Below are 21,490 nucleotides of genomic sequence, written 5' to 3'. Positions count from 1 at the left end.
TACACTCAATTAGTATTTGGTAGCATTGCCTTTAAATTGTTTAACTTGGGTCAAACATTCCAGGTAGCCTTCCACAAGCTTCCCACAATAAGTTGGGTGAATTTTGGCCCATTCCTCCTGACAGAGCTGGTGTAACTGAGTCAGGTTTGTAGGCCTCCTTGCTCGCACACACTTTTTCAGTTCTGTCCACAAATGTTCTATAGGATTGAGGTCAGGCCTTTGTGATGGCCACTCCAATACCTTGACTTTGTTGTCCTTAAGCCATTTTTCCACAACTTTGGAAGTATGCTTGGGGTCATTGTCCATTTGGAAGACCCATTTGCGACCAAGCTTTAACTTGCTGACTGATGTCTTGAGATGTTGCTTCAATATATCCACATAATTGTCCTTCCTCATGATGCCATCTATTTTGTGAAGTGCACCAGCCCCTCCTGCAGCAAAGCACCCCCAGCTATCTAGCTACACATACATACCATTACATACATACATACATACATACATACATACATACATACATACATACATACATACATACATACATACATACATACATACATACATACATACATACATACATACATACATACATACATACATACATACATACATACATATAAATAGAACGCTAGCATATACTGGCATAGAGATATATATTTATATATAGCTAGCATATACATACATGTATGTATGTATGTATGTATGTATGTATGATAGCTAGCATATACTGGCATATTCCATATACGCAAGCATAGATATATAGATATATAGATATATAGATATATATATACACACACACACACACACACACACACACACACACACACACACACACACACACACACACACATACATGTATATGCTAGCTATCAATCTATATCAGTATATGCTTGCTAGCTATTTTTATATATATCTATATATATATATATATATATATCTCAAAAAAATGAAGGGAACACTTAAACAACACAATGTAACTCCAAGTCAATCACACTTCTGTGAAATCAAACTGTCCACTTAGGAAGCAACACTTGATTGACAATAAATTTCACATGCTGTTGTGCAAATGGAATAGACAACAGGTGGAAATTATAGGCAATTAGCAAGACACCCCCAATAAAGGAGTGGTTCTGCAGGTGGGGACCACAGACCACTTCTCAGTTCCTATGCTTCCTGGCTGATGTTTTGGTCACTTTTGAATGCTGGCGGTGCTTTCACTCTAGTGGTAGCATGAGACGGAGTCTACAACCCACACAAGTGGCTCAGGTAGTGCAGCTCATCCAGGATGGCACATCAATGCGAGCTGTGGCAAGAAGGTTTGCTGTGTCTGTCAGGGAGGAGATCCCTCAGGAGACCATCCGCCACCTCATCAGGAGCATGCCCAGGCGTTGTAGGCCACACACACTGCTGAGCCTCATTTTGACTTGCTTTAAGGACATTACATCAAAGTTGGATCAGCCTGTAGTGTGGTTTTCCACTTTCATTTTGAGTGTGACTCCAAATCCAGACCTTCATGGGTTGATAAATTGGATTTCCATTGATTATTTGTGTGATTTTGTTGTCAGCACATTCAACTATGTAAAGAAAAAAGTATTTAATAAGATTATTTTTCATTCAGATCTAGGATGTGTTTAATTGTTCCCTTTATTTTTTTTGAGCAGATTTTATATATATATATATATATATATATATATATATATATATATATATATATATATATATATATATATATATATATATATATATATATATATATATATATATATATATATATATATATATACATACATACATACATACATACACACACACACACACATACATACATACATACATACATACCAGTATATGCCACAGTGCAGTGTAACCGCAGTGTAGCCAACTGTACACATTGCTACATTGCCTAGTACCTGTCTTAAAACCTTTTATAGACCACTAGTTTTATTAGCACTTATGATCAAGTGGGACAGATAATAACCTACAATGGGTGGGCCACTTTCCAGTATTGAAGTCAGTCCATGTTTCATCTCTCCCTCTCCCCCTAGTCCGATGTTCTCTCCCAACTCTGACACCAGTTACTCGTCCTGAGCCAAGCAGCCAACATGATTTCAGCAGCCTGCCCTGCCCTGCCTTCCACTCACAAGAGAAGCTCAAGGCAGACTCAGACTATCATGCGGTCAGGGCTGGGTTGTAATATTAACCACTATGTGTCTCTTCCTTTCCGTCTCTCTCTCCATCTCACGCTCTCTGCTTCATGTTGACTGGCTGTAAAAAAGCAGGCTGGCACATCCCTTCTCAGTGAGATCAAAGGAGGAAACAGAACACATACAAAAATCATTCTGAACAGACCCCACAGGCTGTGATTGTGTCCCAAATGGCACCCTATTCCATATATAGTGCACTACTTTTGCGCAGCCAGCTCTGATCAAAAGTAGCACACTATGTAGGGAACAGGGTGCCATTTGTGTTGCAGAAGCCTGTCTGTGGAGAAGAGAGCAACGAGCCAATACAACAGGCCGGTGTCAGGCCTCTCTCACTGCTCACACTAAAACACAATCCTCTGGGTCTATTTGGGCAGAGATGTGTGAGTTCAGTCCATCGACACACAACATACACCAGCAACTCGTTATAGTCAGGGTGTGGACTAACTGGCTGTGTGTGTGTGTGTGTGTGTGTGTGTGTGTGTGTGTGTGTGTGTGTGTGTGTGTGTGTGTGTGTGTGTGTGTGAGCAAATCCTCTGCGAGGAGGCAACATCTGGAAGGAGCAAGAGAAAGGAAGCTGGTTAACTTGATTTAGGCCAAGTTTGCCCTGGTACAATGGAAGCAAATGGAACAGTTACAGTGACACAAACTCCCAAGCTAAATCAAGCACACCCCAAATACTTGAAAAAGTATTTGACACATTTGCCTATGTATTTGACATTATGGTCGGATTCAAAAACCTAACACACACATCGATCAATTTCATTCTATCCATTTCAGACATGGGATCCATCCATGTGAGAACCTCAGTCAGTCCACCCATTTTTTTTTACCTCCATTCATCCAAGGTGACATGGAAATATCTGCCGGGCAAGTAGGCTTATTCCACTCACTCTCTCTGAGCCTGCCGGGCCAGTGGGCCCTAATCCAGTCACTCTCTCTGAGCCTGCCGGGCCAGTGGGCCCTAATCCAGTCACTCTCTCTGAGCCTGCCGGGCCAGTGGGCCCTAATCCAGTCACTCTCTCTGAGCCTGCCGGGCCAGTGGGCCCTATTCCAGTCACTCTCTCTGAGCCTGCCGGGCCAGTGGGCCCTATTCTAGTCACTCTCTCAGCCTACCAGTAGGCCTTATTCCAGTCACTCTCTCTGAGCCTGCCGGGCCAGTGGGCCCTATTCCAGTCACTTTCTCTGAGCCTGCTGGGCCAGTGGGCCCTATTCCAGTCACTTTCTCTGAGCCTGCTGGGCCAGTGGGCCCTATTCCAGTCACTTTCTCTGAGCCTGCCGGGCCAGTGGGCCCTATTCCAGTCACTTTCTCTGAGCCTGCCGGGCCAGTGGGCCCTATTCTAGTCACTTTCTCAGCCTGCCAGTAGGCCTTATTCCAGTCACTCTCTGAGCCTGCCGGCAATGTCCCCGCCGCTGTTAACTTGGTGTGCGTCCCAAATGGCACCCTATTCCCTAGGTAGTGCACTGCTTTTGACCATGGCCTGTAGGAAACCCATAGGGTTTCTGGTCAGAAGTAGTGTACTACATATGGGAAGAGGGTGCCATTTGGGACGGAACCTTGGGTTTCTCTGACTCAGCAGGTGTAGCTGGGGGGGGCGAGCAGGTCGAGGGCTATAATCAGCCATAGGGCCGCGGTGTTTGATGCGGCCTGCTAGGAAACTAGCTAAACAAACTGTATTAATAGCCTCTCTCTGCCTGCAGCCAGGGAGCCAGAGGACTCAGGAATCTACTGGGCTAGGACTTGACAGCGGCAGAGTGGAGTCCGATGGAGATAGCTTGGGGGTGGTGTTGTGTGTGTGGTGGTCACGTATTGGTTGACTCACTGACCTACTGTGAGATCAAGTGTATTTGGTAGCTCAAATCAAAATGTATTTGTCACATGCTTCGTCGACAACATGTCTAGACTAACAGTTAAATGCTGACATACAGGCCTTTCAAAAACAATACAGTGAGAAAAATATGGAAACAAGGTATAAAGGGATAAATACACAATGAGTAAGAAAACAGCACCTTCAGAAAGTATTCATACCAGTTGACTTATTCCACATTGTTGCGTCATAGCCTGTATTTAAAATGGATTAAATATATGTTTTTCTCACCCATCTACACACAATACCCCATAATGACAAAGTGAAAATATGTTTTGGGAAATTGTGGCAAATGTATTGAACATGAAATACAGAAACAATTACATGTACATAAGTATTCACTCCTCTTTGCTATGACACTCCAAATTGAGCTCAAGTGCATCCAATTTCCTTTGATCATCCTTGAGATGTCACTACACCTTGATTGTAGTCCACCTGAAGTCAATTCAACTGTTTGGACATGATTAAGAATGAAAAATACCGGCCTATATTAGGTCCCACAGTTAACAGTGCATGTCAGAGCAGAAACAGTACCATGAAATACAAGGAACTGCCTGTAGATAGAGACTCTTTGGCCTGAATGCAAAGCGCTATGTCTGGAGAAAACCAGGCACAGCTCATCACCCATCTAACACCATCCCTACCGTGAAGCATGGTGGTGGCAGCAACGTGCTATGGGGATGCTTTTCAGCAGCAGGGACTGGGAGACTGGTAAGGATGGAGGGAACAATGAATGCAACCAAATACAGGCAAATCCTTGATGAAAACCTGCTTCAGAGTGCAAACGACCTTAGACTAGGGCGAAGATTTACATTCCAAAAGGACAATGACCCCAAGCATACAGCCAAATCAACGCTGGAATAAGAATGTGAAAGTCCTTGAATGGCCCTGCCAAAGCCGACTTGAATTCCATTGACAATCTGTGGACAAACTTTAAGAATGTTGTTCACCTTCGCTCCCTATCCAATTTAACACAGATTGAGAAAATCTGTTAGGAAGAAGGAGAGAATATCCCCAAAATCCAGATGTGCACAGCTGATACTGACATACCCAAGACTAGAGGTCGACCGATTATGATTTTTCAACGCCGATACCGATTATTGGATGGCCAAAAAAGCCGATGCCGATTAAAAAATTTGTAATAATGACAATTACAACAATACTGAATGAACACTTATTTTAACTTAATATAATACATCAATAAAATACATTTAGTCTCAAATAAATAAATGATCAACTATAATAAATAAATAATGAAACATGTTCAATTTGGTTTAAATAATGCAAAAACAGTGTTGGAGAAGAAAGTAAAAGTGCAATATGTACCATGTAAAAAAGCTAACGTTTAAGTTCCTTGCTCAGAACATGAGAACATATGAAAGCTTGTGGTTCAATATTCCCAGTTAAGACGTTTTGGGTTGTAGTTATTATGACGCGTCGACTATTTCTCTCTCTACCATTTGTATTTCATATACCTTTGACTATTGGATGTTCTTATAGGCACTTCAGTATTACCAGCCTAATCTCGGGAGTAGATAGGCTTGAAGTCAAACAGAGCTGTGCATCAAGCTTTGATGAGAGCTGCTGGCAAACGCAGTAAAGTGCTGTTTGAATGAATGCTTACGAGCCTGCTGCTGCCTACCACCGCTCAGTCAGACTGCTCTATCAAATCATAGACTTAATTATAATATAATAAACACAGAGAAATACAAGCCTTAGGTCATTAATATGGTCAAATCCAGAAACTATCATTTAAAAAACAAAACGTTTATTCCTTCAGTGAAATACGGAACCGTTCCGTATTTTATGGAATGGGTGGCAAAAATAAGTCTAAATATTGCTGTTACATTGCACAACCTTCAATGTTATGTCATAATTATGTAAAATTCTGGCAAATTAATTACGGTCTTTGTTAGGAAGAAATGGTCTTCACACAGTTCGCAACGAGCCAGGCGGCCCAAACTGCTGCATATACCCTAACTCTGCTTGCACTCTTGCGTTCAGCAAGAGAAATGACAAATTTCCCTAGTTAATATTGCCTGAATTTCTTTTAACTACATATGCAGGTTTAAAAAAATATATACTTGTGTATTGATTTTAAGAAAGGCATTGATGTTTATGGTTAGGTACATTTGTGCAACGATTGTGCTTTTTTCGCGAATGCGCTTTTGTTAAATCATCACCCGTTTGGCGAAGTAGGCTGTGATTCGATGATAAATTTACCTCTAGGGTAGGGGGCAGTATTTTCACATCCGGATAAAAAAACGTACCCGATTTAATCTGGTTATTACTACTGCCCAGAAACTAGAATATGCATATAATTGTTTGATTTGGATAGAAAACACCCTAAAGTTTCTAAAACTGTTTGAATGGTGTCTGTGAGTATAACAGAACTCATATGGCAGGCCAAAACCTGAGAAGATTCTGTACAGGAAGTGCCCTCTCTGAACATTTCTTGGCCTTCTACACTCTCTTTATCGAAAACAGAGGATCTCTGCTGTAACGTGACACTTTCTAAGGCTCCCATAGGCTCTCAGAAGGCGCCAGAACGTTGAATGATGACTTTGCAGCCCATGGCTGAAAAACAGTAGCGCATTTGGATAGTGGTAGATCTGAGAACAATGAGACGGGTGCGCGCGTGCACGTGAAGAGGCCATTTTACATTTTCAGTCTTTGAACGAAAACAGGGTTTCCCGGTCAGAATATTATCGCTATTTTACAAGAAAAATCGCATAAAAATTGATTTTAACCTCTTACATCTACACGTTCCGCTAGCGGAACGTCTGCTCCAATATCCAATGATGGGCGGGGCGCGAAATTCAAACTCCTCTAAATCCGAAAACTTACACTTTTCAAACATATGACTATGTTACAGCTATTTAAAGACAAGACTCTCCTTTATCTAACCAAACTGTCCGATTTCAAAAAGGCTTTACAGCGAAAGCAAAACATTAGATTATGTCAGCAGAGTACCCAGCCAGGAATAATCACACAGCCATTTTTCAAGCTAGCATATCATGTCACATAAACCCAAACCATATCTAAATGCAGCACTAACCTTTGATGATCTTCATCAGATGACACACCTAGGACATTGTGTTATACAATACATGCATGTCTGTTCAATCAAGTTCATATTTATATCAAAAACCAGCTTTTTACATTAGCATGTGACGTTCAGAACTAGCATTCCCACCGAACACTTCCGGTGATTTTACTAAATTACTCACGATAAACGTTCACAAAAAGCATAACAATTATTTTAAGAATTATAGATACAGAACTCCTCTATGCACTCGATATGTCCGATTTTAAAATAGCTTTTCGGATGAAGCACATTTTGCAATAATGTAAGTACATAGCCCGGCGTTACAGGGCTAGCTATTTAGACACCCTGCAAGTTTAGCCTTCACCAAAATCACATTTCCTATAAGAAAAATGTTCTTACCTTGCTTGTTCTTCATCAGAATACACTGCCAGGACTTCTACTTCAATAACAAATGTAGGTTTGGTCCCAAATAATCCATCGTTATATCCAAACAGCGACGTTTTGTTCGTGCGTTCTAGACACTATCCCAACGCTAAATCTCGGCCACGAGCATGACGCAAAATATGACAAAAAATTTCGAAATATTCCATTACCGTACTTCGAAGCATGTCAACCGCTGTTTAAAACCAATATTTATGCAATTTATCTCGTAGAGAAGCGATAATATTCCGACCGGGAATCTGCCTGTCTGTAAACTGAGGAAAAAACCGAAAGCCGGGGGCGGGGCGTGTCACGCGCCTAAGGCTTAGTCCATCAAGTGACCACTTAGCTTTTGCTCTCGTGTGCTTCAGCCAGGGCTTTGAATTACGTCATTCCTGTTTTTCCCGGGCTGTGAGACTCCATTGTTGACGTGAGAAGTGTCACGTAAGAGCAGAGATCCTTTGTAAACGACAGAGATAATCAAGAAGGGCAAGAAATGTTCAGACAGGGTACTTCCTGAACAGAAGCATCTCAGGTTTTTGCCTGCCATAGGAGTTCTGTTATACTCACAGACACCATTCAAACAGTTTCAGAAACTTTGGAGTGTTTTCTCTCCAAAGCTAATAATTATATGCATATTCCAGTTTCTGGGCAGGACTAATAATCAGATTAAATCGGGTACGTTTTTTATCCAGCCGTGAAATTACTGCCCCCTAGATGTAAGAGGTTAAACAGCGGTTGACATGCTTCGAAGTACGGTAATGGAATATTTTGAATTTTTTTGTCACGATACGCGTCCGGCGTCACCGTTCGGATAGTGTCTTGAACGCAAGAACAAAACAGAGGATATTTGAACATAACTATGGATTATTTGGAACCAAAACAACATTTGTGGATGAAGTAGAAGTCCTGGGAGTGCATTCTGACGAAGAACAGCAATGGTAATCCAATTTTTCTTATAGTAAATCTGAGTTTGGTGAGTGCCAAACTTGGTGGGTGTCAAATTAGCTAGCCCGTGATGGCGAGCTATCTACTCAGAATATTGCAAAATGTGCTTTTGCCGAAAAGCTATTTTAAAATCTGACACCGCGATTGCATAAAGGAGTTCTGTATCTATAATTCTTAAAATAATTATGTTTTTTGTGAACGTTTATCGTGAGTAATTTAGTAAATTCACCGGAAGTGTTCGGTGGGTATGCTAGTTCTGAACGTCACATGCTAATGTAAAAAGCTGGTTTTTGATAGAAATATGAACTTGATTGAACAAAATATGCATGTATTGTATAACATAATGTCCTAGGAGTGTCATCTGATGAAGATCAAAGGTTAGTGCTGCATTTAGCTGTGGTTTTGGTTTTTGTGACATTATATGCTAGCTTGAAAAATGGGTGTGTGATTATTTCTGGCTGGGTACTCTCCTGACATAATCTAATGTTTTGCTTTCGTTGTAAAGCCTTTTTGAAATCGGACAATGTGGTTAGATTAACGAGAGTCGTCTTTAAAATGGTGTAAAATAGTCATATGTTTGAGAAATTGAAGTAATAGCATTTCTAAGGTATTTGAATATCGCGCCACTCGATTCCACTGGCTGTTGACTAGGTGGGACGATTTCGTCCCACGTACCCTAGAGAGGTTAACAGGCACCGCATTGATTATATGCAACGGAGGACAATCTAGTTAACCTAGTAATATCATCAACCATGTGTAGTTAAATAGTGATTATGTGAAGATTGATTGTTTTTTTATAAAAGATAAATGTAATGCTAGCCAGCAACTTACCTTGGCTCATTGTAGCCACAAGGTCCTTTTGATGCTGCACTTGCGTAACAGGTGGTCAGCCTGCCACGCAGTCTCCTCGTGGATTGCAATGTAATCGGCCATAATCGGCATCCAAAAAGGCAAATTACCGATTGTTATGAAAACTTGAAATCGGCCCTAATTAAAATCAGCCATGCCGATTAAATCGGTCGACCTCTACCAAAGACGACTCAAACTTCTAATGGCCGACAAAGGTGATACTACAAAGTACTGACTCGGGGGTGTGATATTTCTGTATTTCATGTGAAGAGTCAAAAGAGTTATTGCAAAGAGGGTCAATGCAGATAGTCCGGGTAGCTATTTAGTGATCTATTTAGTAGTCTTATGGCTTGGGGGTAGAAGCTGTTTAGGGTGCTGTTGGTACCTCACTTGGTGCATCGGTACCACTTGCCGTGTGGTAGCAGAGAGAGCACTCTGACTTGGGTGGCTCGAGTCTGACAATTTTGAAGGCCTTGCAAGACCTCTATACCAGGTGGTGTCAGAGGATGGCAGGGAGCTCGGCCCCAGTGATGTACTGGGCCGTACGCACTACCCTCTGTAGCGCCTTGAGGTCGGATGCCAAGCAGTTTCCCGACCAAGTGGTGATGCATCTAGTCAAGATGCTCTCAATGGTGCAGTTGTAGAACTTTGAGGATCTGAAGGCCCATGCCAAATCTTTTCAGCCTCCTGAGGAGGAAGAGGCGTAGTCGTGTTGGTGTGTGTGTGGACCATGTTAATTTCTTAGTGATGTGGACACGGAGGAACTTGAAGCTCTCGACCCACTCCACTACAGCCCCTTCGATGCGGATAGTGGCATGCCTGGCCCTCTGTTTCCTGTAGTGCACGATCAGCTCCTTTCTAGCTGACGTTGAGGGAGGGTTGTTGTCCTGGGACCACACCGCCAGGTCACTGGCCTCTTCTTTATAGGCGGTCCCATCATCTTCGGTGATCAGGTCTACCCCCATCGTGTCGTCAGCAAACGTATTATTATTTGTATGTTTTTGTCAGCAAACTTAATGGTTTTGGAGTCGTGCGCATCCATGCAGTCATTGGTGAATAGGGAGCACAGGAGGAGACTAAGCACCAGGGGTTGGAACCGGTTCAGGGAACAAAAACGAAAATGGGAAAATAAAATCTTTAGAGGAACATAATCAGAACCGGGAACGAAAATGATGTATATTGTTCCGGAACACAGCCATTATCTTAAAAGCATGGGAACCGATTAAAGCTGCAATACGTAACTTTTTGGGCAACCTGACCATATCTACATGGAAATGTGATTTATAGATCACATAGAGATCATTCTCATTGAAAGCAACACTAAGAAGCGGTAGATCTGTTCTATGTGATCTATAACTACCGAGTTCCAAACTGCCTCTGGAAGCAACGTCAGCACAAGAACTGTTCGTCGGGAGCTTCATGAAATTAATTTCCATGGCCGAGCAGTCGCACACAAGCCTAAAATCACCATGCAAAATGCCAAGCGTTGGCTGGAGTGGTGTAAAGCTCGCTGCCATTGGACTGGAGCAGTGGAAACGCGTGCTCTGCAGTGATGAATCACACTTCACCATCTGGCAGTCCGACAGACAAATCTGGGTTTGGCGGATGCCAGGAGAACGCTACCTGCCCCAATGCATAGTGCCAACTGTAAGTTTGGTGGACGAAGAATAATGGTCTGGGGCGGTTTTTCATGGTTCGGGCTAGGTCCCTTAGTTCCAGTGAATGGAAATTGTAATGCTACAGCATACAATGACATTCTAGACAATTCTGTGCTTCCAACTTTGTGGCAGGTTTGGGGAAGGCCCTTTCCTGTTTCAGCATGGCAATGCCCTCCTGCACAAAGCGAGGTCCATACAGAAATGGTTTTCTGAGATCGGTGTGGAAGAACTTGACTGGCCTGCACAGAGCCCGGACCCCAACCCCATCGAACACCTTTGTGATGAATTGGAACGCTGACTGCGAGCCAGGCCTAATAGCCCAACATCAGTGCCCGACCTCACTAATGCTCTTGTGGCTGAATGGAAGCAAGTCTTCCTCAGCAATGTTCCACCATCTAGTGAAACGCCTTCCCAGAAGAGTGGAGACTGTTATAGCAGCAAAGTGGGGACCAACTCCATATTAAAGCCCATTATTTTGGAATGAGATGTTCGACGAGTAGGTGTCCACATACTTTTGGTCATATAGTGCATTACAGACTGGGTCAGGGAGAGGTTTAAAATGTAAGTGAAGACACCCGCCAGCTGGTCAACGCATGCTCTGAATACACCTCCAGGTAATCCATCTGGCCCCGCGGAATTGTGAATATTAACCTGTTTAAAAGGTCCTACTCACATCGGCTACGGCGAGCGAGATCACACAGTCGTGCAGAACTGCTGATGCTCTCATGCAGGGTTCAGTGTTACTTGCCTCGAAGCGAGCATAGAAAGCATTTAGCTCGTCTTGTAGGCTTGCGTCACTGGACAGCTCGCGGCTGAGTTTTTCTTTGTAATCTGTGATAGTTTGCAAGCCTTGCCAGATCCGACTCGATCTTAGTCCTGTATTGATGCTATGCCTGTTTGATGGCTCGTCGGAGGGTCGTAAAAAGGATTTCTTATAAACGTCTGCATTAGTGTCCTGCTTGTTGAAAGAGGAAGCCTTTAGTTCAGTGTGGATGTTGCCTGTAATCCATGTTTTTTGGTTGGGATATGTACGTACGGTCACTGTGTGGACGATATCGTCAATGCACTTACTAATGAAGCCGGTAACTGATGTGATTAACTCCTCAAAGCTATCGGATGATTCCCGGAACATTTCCAGTCTGTGCTAGCGAAGCAATCCTGTAACTTAGCATCCGCTTCATCTGACCACTTCCGTATTGAATGCGTCAAGGGTACATCCTGTTTGAGTTTTTGCTTGTAAGCAGGAATCAGGAGGATAGAGTTATGATCAGATTTCCCACAGGGAGGGCGAGGGAGAGCCTTGTATGCGTTTCTGTGTGTTGAGTAGGCCTAAAGGTGATCTAGAGTTGTGTTGCCTCTAGTTTCACAGGTGACATGCTTGTAAAAATGAGTTAAAACAGATTTCAGTTTTCCTGCATTAAAGAAATCACCAGTTTGTTCTATACAGATTATACGTTCGCCAACAAAACAGAGGGCAAAGGCAGTCTAGATTCTCACAGAGTAGTATGAAGTAGAACTCTTCATCCAAATCAAGGTTAGTGATCTCTGTTCTGATGTCCAGAAGCAGTTTTCAATCATAGGAAATTATGGCAGAAACATTATGTAAAAAAAACAACAACATCAAGATCAGCGTAAAAAAAACACAAAATAGCAGAATTGGTCAGGCAGCTATCCACTACAGTGCCATCTTTAGGCCTTCTTTAGCTCACAGGACAGGCGAGGTGCTGCCTGAGGTGAAACCCTGTGAGGGTTAAACTTACAAGCTTCAATGACGTGCCAATATGCATGTCTGTAACCCAAGTGAAACTGAGTATTGGTCAATGGAAAATGGATCAAATGAAATTCTATATGCGCGTCTGCATAACTGCCCAGGTCTTTAAGCTAAATCCATGGCAGAGCAGATAGACAACAGGGACCCAGTGCTGTTTTTCTGCAATTAAACTGTAACCACTTGATGTCTATTTATAAGATGGATCATCGGCTTTTACAAGGATGGCAATGTGTTGGCTGGCCCAAGTTGTTTTGATGCTATAACTACAACGTTTAAACAATACAGACTAGGCCAATAACCGAGACATTTGATATCAGTGTTATGAACAACTGGTAGGCTGCATTTGGCCTATGAACTTTAAAAGGTTGATTTAACACCCTGTATCTAGTATAGAGTAGACTGGACGGAACGAACATTAAATCTTAGCGTGTGATCCAAATGGAGCAATTGAAAACAATGGTGAATCGGAGCAATGGTGAAACGAAGCATTAAAAGTGGTGTACAAACCCTAGAGCAGGAAACCCACCTGCCATGTACTGCTGTCTCTTATTCCTCTTCACACTTTCATGGATCAATACATAAGTATAAATCCAATACAGAAAAGTATATAATGTATGAAATGTTACATATTGTGTTAGTAGTTTAATTCCTAAACGCTTAGGGATGGACATGAGTTATTCAAACGAACATCCAAGCTCAATCTTTAACCAGAGATCACATATTTGGTGGAATGTGCTTTGTGGCTGCCCGAACAGGCAGAATTGATCTTAAATCAGAAGCTAATGACCTAAATTCCCATGTAAAGATGAGATTTCCCCCCAGCCAAACATAATCTTGGTGATGAAAGCTAGGCTTGGAGATGCATAGAAGGACATTCACCAGCTCACATTACAACACTACAGATATCTGCTTTTATTGACAGCTTTTTTCTTCAGTTTATTTTTAGTAAATACTTTAACACTTTTCACTGTAAGGTCTACACCTGTTGTATTTGGCACGTGACAAATAAGATTTGATTTCTTTACTAACTTAGTAGACGACCAAACAAATACTTGTGAATGTAGGCATCACAGAACCACACAAGGTAATGACAGCAAATTATAGTAGTCAACTGTGAAATAGCTTCGATGATGGCAGAAAAATAGATATTATTAATATGTGTAAATATTAATCGATATGTATTAATATATAAATATTCTCATTATCTTAGAGGATGAGATGTCAAAGTAATAGTTGTACATTATAATCATATTTATAGTTGTCAATGTGATTTATGGCATATTCAACTGCGTTTAATATATTACCTTCAACAGTTTTATCTTGTAATCAAGCCATCAACGTGACTTATTACATTTAAGAACCGTATTATAAATATATGGCTGACGTTAAAGTCCCAACTGGCAATAGAATGTAGGAGATGTTGAGGAATTTGAATCACCTCGAAAATATATTTCATAATCAGGTAGCTACTGTGTTGCATTGGTGTACTGAAACTTACTGTAAGTGATTATTTCAGCTAGAAACACATGGTGTATGGATTTCTTATGATTGTGATTAAGAAAACGTCTAGTTAGTTAAAAAAGTATGAACTTGTATTTTTAAGAAGCAGAATCCCGATTACTTTTGCTAAAAGTTGAAACCTTCAGACTGGTTAAATTAGCTGTCTAGACAAGTTAGCGTTGTAGCATGGCAGCTGAGACCGGAGAAGCCTTTTTGCGCACAAGCCATGCCTTTTCCCGCACGAAACCGCCTTTTCTTTTCAATTATTGGGTACAGACATGTTAAATCAGCACCCACTCGTTACCCTATCGCTCAGTGAACTGTCAATCACTTCTGATAGAACAATGTGATTGGTTCATGATGATTCCCCTCAAAATATGGGAGATTTCATAAACTACAATCTTTCCCCTGTGCCAACTTTGAACAGGCCGCTACCACCGTCAGGGAAAAGCAATGTGCAGTACTAAAACCTCAACAACAACGAACTTCATGCATGACAACAGGAGCACGTCATACAACCGTGCAGTGCTAATATATCATTAGTTGACACTTTATTTTGCTAACTGCTAACCAACTTGTTAGCTTAGAGCAAGCTAAAGTAGGTAGGCTGGCACTCGAGTGCGAGCGAGAAAGACAGACCACAACAGTTTTGTCAACTTATTGGCCACTCAGATTTCATGGCCGACAACATTAGAAAAATGAACACACTAACTCTTAACGACTTTCAATAATTATGTCACATTTTCAACGGAATTACATATGGATTGTACATTTTGACAATAATATACTGTTTACAAACTCACCTTTGCGCTCCTCTCTTCTCTTTTGGAATTTGACACTCCCCTCCTCCCTGAATCATCGCGAGTTTCTACCGACGTCCGTCTTCATAAACTCATATCAAAGACAGTACAGTAGGAAGATAGGCAGAAACTGCTTCTCCAATAGAAATCCCCGATAACTCACGGTGGCATTGGCCAGCTAAGCGCATGCGCAAAATCTCTTGCGCTAAACTGCGCATGTGCAACCCGTCAACTCAAATGTACTTCTTCAATATAAAGTTGTTTTTGACGAAAATAAAATGTGCAGTTTGTCACTTTTACGAGGTTGGGATAATACTATGTTCAACTACTTAAGACATTCGCTTGAATCTAGGTTGTGCCTTTAGAGTTCGAGAAAATGAACAACTAAGGAATCATTTTTCACTTCTCAAACCCTTAACCACGACCTGGTCTGCTTGGTCTGTTTCGCAAGCGTTTCCGGAGGTTTCGCGATATCGCGCCTCTGGGTTTAGAAACTCTGTGCCATCTCATTTAAAAAGGCGCTGGAATTTACATTACAAATACAGTAGCCATATTATTATAAAAAACACGTTTTTTTTACATTATTTTGAGATTTAGTAGGATGTGCATACAAATGGTATAAACATCTTTCCCATGTTGACTCGTACTGTACCTTGAGTGTCACACAATACTGATTTCATACATTGCTCATACTCATAACCTCTGACAGCTTTCAAATCAAACAAAAAGGCACCTTTGCATTTGCAGCTGTTTTGGTTAGCTTACTAACCAGTCTCTGGGATGTGGTGATGAAATACATGAGTTTTGTCTTTCTCCTTCTAATATTAACTAGATATACATGGGGCTCCCGAGTGGCGCAGCGGTGCAAGGCACTGCAACTCAGTGCTAGAGGCGTCACTACAAACACCCTGGTTAAATTCCAGGCTGTATCACAACTGTCCGTGATTGGGAGTCCCAAACGACGGTGCACAATTGGCCCAGCGTCGTCCGGGTTTGGCCGGTGTAGGCCATCATTGTAAATAAGAGTTTGTTCTTAACTGACTTGCCTAGTTAAATAAAATATATATACACTGTCTGTTTCTGGAGAAGAGAATGCAAAGTGTAAAACGTTGTTTGTAATAAATCTAAAGCTAAAGCTAGAAAATAATAAAATAGAATATGGTTAAAGTCTATATAATGTATTAGTAGGTAATGGTTTGATGTGTTTTGTTTTCTACCTACCTTATGCACTTTAAAAATATAATACTGTTATTATTATTATTATTATTTATTATTACTAATAGAAGCTGGTCGCTGTAAAAAAAATGGCTGGGTTTTAAATTCTTAATTCAGAACCTTTCACATGAAGCAGGTATATAAAATTCAAGATGCAAAATAACAGACTGGTTAGTCAGTACACTGTACGCTTCCCTCTTTTTTAGAAACCACCAGCAGTGTGTGTTGCTCATCATTATTGCCTAGGTCAAATTCTCTACCCATTTGCTTTGTTAGCCAACTGTTGTTCCCATATTCTGCATCCTGACTAAGCTAGGAGCCTATGAACAAATAAAACTATGGGCCATGGTCAAAAAAAGTACACAAAAGTGCACTTTAAAGGGAAAAGGGCGCCATTTGGAAAACAGACTGTCTTTTTAATTATGTATTCAGTCCCTAAGATTATGTCTTGCATAAGCACCGCTGTCCTGGCCTGCCTCCAACCCTGGGCATGTGGAGCCACAGAACTAGAATGATTCTAGAACTAAAATGAATCCAGAACTAGAATGCTTATTCTATTTCTATGTATGGATGAGCACTGTTGTGAGGTTTGATGAGGGTGGTTAACTTATCACAATCTTCTGTCATAGTTATAAATGTCACATTTAAAACTTGTTACAACATTATAGACCATCTCTGATGAGAGCTGTTACAACAATGCTCTCGTAAAAAAAAAATCACATAATTTTCTCCTAACACTTTTCAATACATTGTTTTTATCCATTTAACATTTTCAAGCCTGATAAGAGTAAAAATCCTGATATATTGAAGGATTGAAAAATGTACACTAGAGTAGGCTACAGTAATAGTAATGTACAGTAGGAATGAAAATGTACAATATAACTCATTTTAAGTCAAGAAAATCCAGACATTGAACAGATGGAGTGTATAAACTACTGTATGATCCAGAAAGGAAGTAGTGTGTGAGAGAGCTGACAGGGGGCATTTTTTCTGTGTTGCTTTACTTTCCTTCCTGAAATTCTCCCCCTTGTTTTCTCTCGCTGGGAAACTAACGTCCTGTCTGTGTCGAGACATGGGGCTAAAATAAAGCATAGGAAATGTCTAAAAACAATACCTACTTGTAACTCAACAAGGGATTATTATTGAGTGGTACGTTTGAACCTGCTGACATGTAATCAAAGGGGAAGCAGCCAATTAAGACAAAGGGGATTTTAAAATTGGCCAAATAGCTGTGTTTTCACACGGTGACAATAAAGTTAAATACTAGAGTGGCAGCCACTGTAAACACTAAGATAAACAGTCAAATATATGAACCGTCAGTCTTCAGTAGTGCTACACCAACAATGGCATACAAGACCCATCTGTACATTATTCACAGCCAGATGCATACTACCCTGCATCCCACTGCTGAAGTAAGTAGGGTTCAGTACAGGTCAGTCCATGAATGGGAGAACAGATGCTGCTGGAAGTGGTGTTGGAGGTCCAGTAGGGGGCCCTCTTCCCTCTGGTCTAAGGAGATCCAATGTCCCGTGCCAGTGAAGGGGACATTGCATTGCCTTGCGTCGGTGCTGTATAAGAGAATATGTTATCAGTCATCTTACCAGGTAAATTAAGGGTCAATAAATAAACAAGAGTGCACTGTATTCTTCTGTAAATAGGGTGTTATTTGGACAGAAAATGTATAAAATAATTTTGTGAGTACAGTATGTACTTCTTAAGACTTTGTTAAACCAAATCTTTCTTTCTTGTCTTGATATTTTTTCAATAACAAAACATTACTGAGGATTATTAACCTATTTTTCACCTCTTGATTGACTATACATAGATCTATCCGGAACAGTCTCTCCTGCTATTGAAGGAAAGACTGATTTGTGTGTTGAAGGCTAGAGACCCCTTCTGGACAATTACAAAATTGCATGAGATGAAACTACATGGCAGCTCAAGGTGCCCGCATACTAGCTTCGGTTTGCTCCTAGGAGAACTCAGCAAGGCGAAGCAAATGTTTTTGCCTCGCATACTCCCTTAAAAGAACTTCACTTAAAAAACGGCAATATAATTATTTGTCACATGAGACACCGTAGCAACAACATAGCAATGCACTTTCTCAAAATAGTCTGAATGAATCTAAGATAAATCCAGAAATCTGTCATTAAAGCTGCTGTATGTAACATTTTTGGTCTAGATGAAATGTGAGTTATAGATCTGTCATTCTCATTGAAAGCAAGTCTAAGAAGCAATGATTCCCTACACTATACATTGCTTGTTTTGTCAAATAACCTGAAATTAGGTGAACTATTAGAATCAGCAACCAAGAAATGGCGGAGCATTTTCTGCATATTGCACCTTTAATTTTGAGAGGCCTTAGTCGCGCAATTTGCATCTCACTAAGATGTTTGGTGCAGTATTTCTCAACTGAAAACAAGTCGTCTCTCGTTGAAGGACAAACACTTAATTCAAGTATGCCGTCCTTAGTTCCCACACCTACTAGGAGTAGTACTGTTGACAAATGACCGACGAAGGGGCGTAGACTGCCGCAACCGAACAACAAAAAAAGAAGAAGAAAAAAATCCAGTGTATAATATAAGGAAAGGCATTTTCTTTTTTAAATTATTTAGACAGAAAAATGCACTTTGCATTTACACTTTTTTTCACCAATAGCTCTTTTACCAATAATTGGGTAAAAAGATCAGGTGGGCAGCCTGTATGAACACAGCCTTTGTAGGTTTACATTGTTAAGATACAAACAAATTAACTATCAATGTTATATACACTACAGTTCAAAAGTCAGGGGTCACGTAGAAATGTCCTTGTTTTTGAAAAAAAAGCACATTTTTGGTCCATTAAAATAACATTAAACTGATCAGAAATACAGCGTAGACATTGTTAATGTTGTAAATGACTATTGTAGCTGGAAAACTGCAGATTTTTAATGGCAAATCTACATAGGCGTACAGAGGCTCATTATCAGCAACCATCACTCCTGTGTTCCAATGGCACGTTGTGTAAGCTAATCGAAGTTTATCATTCAAGTCTAATTAATCATTAGAAAACCCTTTTGCAATTATGTTAGCACAGCTGAAAACTGTTGTCCTGATTAAAGCAAAATAACTGGCCTACTTAAGGACTAGTTGAGTATCTGGAGCATCAGCATTTGTGGGTTCGATTACAGGCTCAAAATGACCAGAAACAAAGACCTTTCTTCTGAAACTCGTCAGTCTATTCTTGTTCTGAGAAATGAAGGCTATTCCATGTGAGAAATTGCCAAGAAACTGAAGATCTCGTACAACTCTATGTACTACTCCCTTCACAGAACAGCGCAAACTGGCTCTTACCAGAATAGAAAGAGGAATGGGAGGCCCCGGTGCACACCTGAGCAAGAGGACAAGTACATTAGAGTGTCTAGTTTGAGTAACAGATTGCATATCTCTTTCCAGTGTATCTTAATCTTTTCTTTTTATTGGCCAGTCTGAGATGGCTTTTTCTTTGCAAATTTTTTTTGTAAAAATTTAAACAATGAAAGTTGACCTAGTCTTTATGGAAACCAAAATATCTATTTATTCTTAATTAGATCAGCATACTGTAGATCAGCATACTGTAGATCAGCATACTGTAGATCAGCATACTTCAACTAAAATATGAGAGTAAACTGTACCATTTTCATTCAATAATATGTATAGCTCACACAAATACCAAATCAACATTTTCACACTTATGAAACTTGACAGGATGTGGTATATACAGATGATTTTGTATAACAGACACATACCATGTCTTCAGAAAGTATTCACACCCCTTGACTTTTTCCACATTTTGTTGTGTTACAGCCTGATTTTAAAATGGATTAAATTGAGATTTATTGTCACTGGTCTACAAACAATACCCCATAATGTCAAAGTGGAATTATGTTTTTCTACATTTTTGTGTTGAGTCAATAAGTATTCAACCCCTTTGTTATGGCAAGCCTAAATAAGTTCAGGAATAAAACAATCACATAATCACAGAAGTTGAATGGACTCTGTGTGATAATAATAGTGTTTAATGACTACCTCATCTCTGTACCCCACACATACAGATAATTGTAAGGTCCCTCAGTCGAGCAAAGAATTTCAAACACAGAATCAACCACAAAGGCCAGGGAGGTTTTCCAATGCCTTGCAAAGAAGGGAAACTATTGGTAGATGGCTAAAAATGTTAAAAGCAGACATTGAATATCCCTTTGAGCATGGTGAAGTTATTAATTACGCTTTGGATGGTTGTCACGTCCTGACCATAATAAGTTGTTATTTTCTATGGTAGAGTAGGTCAGGGCGTGACAGGGGGTGTTTGTCCGTTTTTGTATTTCTATGTTTAGTTTCTAGTTTTGTATTTCTAGGTTAGTTTTTGTTTGGCATGACCTCCAATTAGAGGCAGCCGGTTGTCGTTGTCTCTAATTGGAGGCCATATTTAAGTTGATGTTTGTCCCACTGGTGTTTTGTGGGTGATTATTTTTGTGAGTAGTGTATGCCTGCTCTGCGTCACAGCTTTCTTGTTTTTTGTATTTCAAGTTTATGGTTTATTGCATTAGTTTCACGACTGAAATAAAGATGTGGAACTACGATCACGCTGCGTATTGGTCCGATCCTTCCGAAAGCCCTGACAATGGTGTATCAATACACCCAGTCACTACAAAGATACAGGCGTCCTTCCTAACTCAGTTGCTGGAGAGGAAGGAAACTGCTCAGGGATTTCACCTTGAGGCCACCTTGAGACTTTAAAACAGTTACAGAGTTGAATGGCTGTGATAGGAGAAAACGGAGGATGGTTCAACAACATTGTAGTTACTCCACAATACTAACCTAATTGACATAGTAAAAAGGAGGAAGCCTGTATAGAATAAAACATATTCAAAACGTATGCAATAAGGCACTAAAGTAATACAGCAAGAAATGTGGCCAAGCAATTCACTTTTTGTCCTGAATAGAAAGTGTTATGTTTGGGGCAAATACAACACAATAGTGAGTACCACTCTCCATATTTTCTAGCATAGTGGTGGCTGCATCATGTCATGGGTATGCTTGTAATCGTTAAGGACAAGTGAGATTTCAGGATAAAAAATGTACGGAATAGAGCTAAGCACAGGCAAAATCCTAGAGGAAAACCTGCTTCAGTCTGCTCTCCACCAAACACTGGGAGATGAATTCACCTTTCAGCAGGACAATAACAAAAACAAAAGAC

At 40.6% G+C, this 21,490-nt stretch overlaps 1 protein-coding gene across 3 annotated transcripts in view; it reads right to left on the bottom strand.

Moving 5' to 3' along the window:
• atf7a (activating transcription factor 7a) overlaps positions 1 to 15,172 on the bottom strand; it is a 42,398-nt gene extending 27,226 nt beyond the window's left edge. For 2 of the 3 annotated variants that reach the window (XM_029718572.1, XM_029718574.1), the window contains exon 1: positions 15,065 to 15,172. The gene's annotated coding sequence lies outside the window, so the exon portion shown is untranslated. The remainder of the gene's footprint in view (positions 1 to 15,064) is intronic. The other variant, XM_029718573.1, reaches the window with a different exon arrangement.
• Positions 15,173 to 21,490: the final 6,318 nt, after the last annotated feature.

The sequence above is a fragment of the Salmo trutta genome, chromosome 28 (assembly GCF_901001165.1).
Source record: "Salmo trutta chromosome 28, fSalTru1.1, whole genome shotgun sequence".
Classification (NCBI taxonomy): domain Eukaryota; kingdom Metazoa; phylum Chordata; class Actinopteri; order Salmoniformes; family Salmonidae; genus Salmo; species Salmo trutta.
This window is presented reverse-complemented; position numbering and strand designations above follow the sequence as displayed.